Raw genomic sequence first — 5,261 nt, 5'->3', positions numbered from 1 at the left:
TGGGGGGGGGCCCTCCCCGCGGGAGGCCGCTGAGGGGAGCCGCACCGGGCCGGCGGGACCGACCTCCCTCACGGCTGCCGGAGAGCGGCACCTCAGCCGCCCCAGCCCCGACAGCCGATGCCGGGGGACACCCCCCTGCTCCCACCGCCGCGCCCCCGGGCCCCGCTTCCCTTCCCGGCCACCCCACCTCGAGGGCCCGTCCCGGCGGGAGCTTCTCCAGCAGCCCCAGCATTTCCGGGTCTGTCCCCCTCCTCGGGCGGCAACGCGCATGCGCGCGGTCAAAGACCCCGCCTCGCCCGCTCCAGGTGACGGGTTCGAGACCCGGCCCCGGCGCTTCACCGCCCCTCTGTGCGACCTCCGGCCGGGCGGTGAATGAAGCCGAACCCCCCCCAAAAAATATACGAGCTAAGAAGGCAAATAGTCTCCTGGGGCGCAATAAAAAGAGCGTGTCCGTCAGGTCGAGGGAGGTCATCCTCCCCCTCTGCTCTGGTGAGGCCCCATCCGGAGTCCTGTGTCCAGTTCTGGGTCCCCCAGTTCAAGAAAGACAAGAAACTGCTGGAGAGAGTCCTGTGGAGGGCTGTGAAGGTGATCAAAGGAATGGAGAACCTCTTTAGGAGGAAAGGCTGAGAGACCTGGGTTTGTTTAGCCTGGAGAAGAGAAGACTGAGAGGGGACCTCATCAATACCTAAGGCACGGGTGTCAAGGGGATGGGGCCAGACTCTTCTCAGTGGTGCCCGCTGACAGGACAAGGGGCAACGGGCACAAACTGGAACGCAGGAAATTCCATCTCAACATGAGGAAAAATCTTCCTTACTTTGAGGGTGGCAGAGCCCTGGAACAGGCTGCCCAGAGAGGGTGTGGAGTCTCCTTCTCTGGAGATATTCACAACCCACCCAGATGGGTTCCTGTCCAGCCTGCTCTGGGTGACCCTGCTCTGGCAGGGGGGTTGGACTAGATGGTCTCTGAAGGTCCTTTCCAACCCCAGCCATCCTGTGATTCTATGAGCTTTCATATGCAAAAACACGTCAGCTATTTCGCTTTCCACTCCTAACAGGGTAACTTTCCAACCGGTGGCAGGGGAGGACAAGGCATCCTCCTCAAGGCATACAATAGGCACCACCTCTCTGATATTAAATGAAATTAGGAGAATTACTAACTGCAAAAGTCCATGCTGCCAACACAGCGTTGACAGGAACAACTTGTTTCTGCTTTGCCAAAGCGTTAATCAGGCCACACAGGAGGTTTATGGAACAGGGTTTAACACCAGCAATGACCTTTCTCTGCCATAAGTTGATTTGAATGTGGACGTGAAGAAGCCAAAACGCCTCGACCACTTGCATGAGGAAAGCAGTACAAATTCAAGTCGCAGCAGAACACAAAACTGCACAGAAACTGAAATACCTGTAGGCGGACCTTATTTCACCGAAATCGCTAGGCCAATTCACAGGCAAACAATTAGGCGTGCGTAACTATAACACTGGGCTGTAAGAATGCAAAAGCAGCTACAAGTCCATACTGGTGGAGAGAAGGTCTGCGGAAAACCCAAGGCTGGTTAAGTCAGTTTGCAGCATGACTTCTCCAAAGACAGGTATGTGTCCGTGTAGGAACAGCGTGATGCGTGGGAGTTTTGGAGAAGAAACAGATGGGGAAGAACTGATTTCATTTTTTGCTGACACAAGTTCTCTCAGGGTTTGCTACTGACTAGATTTTTAATAAAGGCTTCTGCAAGATATATTCAATTTCATTATGGAGAAATTACTTGAAGTTGTTGTTAAATTCAGGAATAGCTGAAATTGCAAATAAAAAAAAAATTATATCATTTTCAATAATAATTTGCTTTATTTCCCAAGAATTTGCTTTGTTAGATAACTGGAAAACTTTCCAGTTTCTTTCGACTGTACAATGTTGCACACTACAAAATAAAGCAGCAGGGGGAGCTTCTGCTCCAAACAAAACAGACCCAGAGAGAACACTGGAGAAATATGGAAACCATCCAGACTTGGAAAAAAATAAATTACAGGGAATAAGGAGAAAGGTAGTGAGCGTCCCACTCAGATGAAAAGGATCAAACAAGTGGTGAATGCAAGAGATCAAAGATGTAACACGTGAAAGACAGGAGCACATAAAAGAGGATGGGGAACCACCACTGTTCTGCCTGACACAATCTCAGTGAACACTTCAAAGCAGCTTGGTTTCTGCAGGTCCGAAGAATAAAGAGTTTCACTTTTCACAGATGTGTAGTTTAAAATAATGTTTTGGATTCAGCCTACTGACATATGAGGAGCAGAGTCAGACCACGCAAGGAAACCACAGCTGGGTTAGCTGAATCCATGTCTGGGAGCCTATCTACTACTACAAAATGTGAGGGTGTACAAAGCTGGCCTGTGGCAGTTCGGAGTTTGTTTGGACTTGCGTTATTTGAATCCACCATCAGGTTTTAGGCCTTAAAAATACCTGCTTTTCATGCTTCTGTACTGCAGCAGCAATAACCCACCCCACCCCTCTGAAGGTAAGCTGTCAAATAACCACAAAATCAGAGACAGGGAGTGAAACTGGCAGAATGGTACATTGGTAGCCAAGAGACTCCAGGATGGCAAGAAAAGCACCAGGTTCGCGAGAGAGAAGTGTGGAATGAAATTTGCATTGTGTTCTGCCCACTGCTGCTGACTTACAGAGGGTTTTCTTTGCTAGTACTGATAATCCACAAGATAAACTGCAGGAATTAAACCCATTTTAAAATTGATCCTTTTGTTGCCCTTGGTTTTGGAAGAATGGCAATAATTAAAACATTGGGAAATAATTTCATAATCAGAGGTTCTCCATATTATAGTGGCATAAAGATGTTCTACATTCCTCCAAGTGTATCCAGTTGGACAGAGCATCTGAGCACCAGTTTAACTCTGTCCCACAAGGAACTACTAAATTGGTGTGTAAGTATAAATAAATAGATAATTCTGTATTTTACCAACATGGAGGGGGCAGTAGATGGGTTTTTTAAATGCAGAGGAAACATAGGGTTGCAGTTCAAATTATGCTGAGCTAAATGTAGGATGCCACAGAAAAGGATGCCACTGGTCCCCCAGCCCCTGTTGCCAGCTCTGTATCCTGTCCCCATCCCTCATGCCACCGTTAGGGTGCCTGGGGCTGCAGGATGAAACTGCGGCTGATACGGCTGAAAACTAATTGTTATTTTTGTATCCCTTTATTTTTTTCACAGGTTAGATTTCAGCCAGGCTGGAACAGAGTAGCACTTCTGACAGAAGAGACCTTTGTGGTTGGGACAGAGAGGGAAGACAAAACTACCCCTTCTGGCAGCCCACACTTAGATCAGATGAAATTTGTTCTGAAGTTTGATGTAACAAGCGAGACTTCCTTAAATGTTCTTGTTTTCACTTCTCTGAAATTTCAGAATCCTCTTAGTTTTTTTCTGTAGCAGTTATGTCCTTCCAAGAGATTGCACTGAAGATCTAGCAATAGCTGTGAGGGACATTCTCGTGGTTCATCACCTTAGAGACACACAATTTATATACCAAAGTCTGTACTGCCTTTCACAGACAAAAACATACTAAAGAGATCATTCAAAACAGCTCTGCTACACTGCCAGATTTTCAGAGGGAAACTCCTATTCCTGGAGACTCTCTGAGCATACTTTGAAGTACATATGGAAAAAATCTTGTATATATTATTCTAAATCAAACAAGTTAATATCATAGCAAATTTTTTTTTAAATATCTGTACTGTATGCATCTTGACACCTGCCTGGCTGAGGCAATGGGAGGGCCAGGAGCTGGTATCACACCCAGTACTCTGCAGGACAGAGGCAGGGGAATAGCTTGGAGCAGAAGAGTGACCTACTGTATAGGCCAAGGGGCCTGTAGTTAGCATGAGCCATACACCTAGTAAAGTAACAGCTCATAACTCCAGACAAACTGGAGTCAGTAACTGGGACCATATGCTTACAAATCACCATCTTCTGGAGATCCATCAGGTGGATCTTCTGGTCACCATCTTCTGTCCACAGCTAGGCAGGTACAGACTTACTCTTGTCTTTTCTCTCTCCTGTCCACAAGACACACTTCTTTGCATAAGCTTCTTTGACTGGAGAGGGAGTGCCTTCAGAGTCTCTATGAATATTCTCCTAACTCTCTTTTCCTACAATTCAAGCCCATTATTTCTTATCCTGTGCAGACCGTTTATTTCATCTGATCTATTGCTACCATTTTATAAGGAAAAATCTATTGTTACCTTTTCTATTCTTCTAAGTCCAAGACACACTTCTTTGCATAAGCTTCTTTGACTGGAGAGGGAGTGCCTTCAGAGTCTCTATGAATATCCTCCTAACTCTCCTTTCCTACAATTCAAGCCCATTATTTCTTATCCTGTGCAGAGAGTTTATTTCATCTGATCTATTGCTACCATTTTACCATTTTAAATCTATTGTTACCTTTTCTATTCTTCTAAGTCCACTTTTTTAATGTTTACAAGTTTTAGGTAAATTAAATACCAAGTACACGTCAGGACTAGAATTTTACTCACCATATGCAGGTCTAATGATTGTAATGGCTGGAATGCAAAAAGACAACAACAACAGAAAATTAATAATCCCTTGTAGGGCAGATGCAGTAAAACCACAAGCCAAATATTCCTCCCCTTGTCTAAGCCTAACCTTAAGATTTTAATATTAATAATGGACGGTAAAAGTGTGTTGGTGCTTTTCAAAATTCTTTGGACATCATAAAAGATAAAAGAAAATGCCCTGTGGGTAGGTTGTGGTGACTCTTAGCCCTATTAGTAAACAACAATTAGTAGACACTGGAATATGCTGCATAGCAAGTTGCACCAACAAGTCATAATAGCAGCGGGGAGAAAGTATTCCTAAAATAATAAACACACTTGTAGGCACATCTCCCCTCATCCACACAAGGAATTCGTGGACTATATTTATTATATGACTCTGAGTTGAGAGCTACTATGATAGCTACTGTAGATTTTATTTTTATCCCATAACATTTTAAGGTACTGAAAACAGCTGTTGGTCAAATAATTAGGCTGGCAAAACCCTGGTTTTGCTGACAGAGGTTGTTTCAACCAAGGGCTAAGGTACTGAAAACAGCTGTTGGTCAAATAGCTGGCAAAACCCTGGTTTTGCTGACAAAGGTTGTTTCAACCATGGGGAAATAAAGAGAAGTTAATTTTAATAGACTAACTAAAGCAGTTTGTTGATACAGGTTGTTTCAACCATGGGGAAATAAAGAGAAGTT

This window comes from Calidris pugnax, unplaced genomic scaffold, assembly GCF_001431845.1.
Source record: "Calidris pugnax isolate Ruff unplaced genomic scaffold, ASM143184v1 scaffold67, whole genome shotgun sequence".
NCBI classification, from domain to species: domain Eukaryota; kingdom Metazoa; phylum Chordata; class Aves; order Charadriiformes; family Scolopacidae; genus Calidris; species Calidris pugnax.
This window is presented reverse-complemented; position numbering follows the sequence as displayed.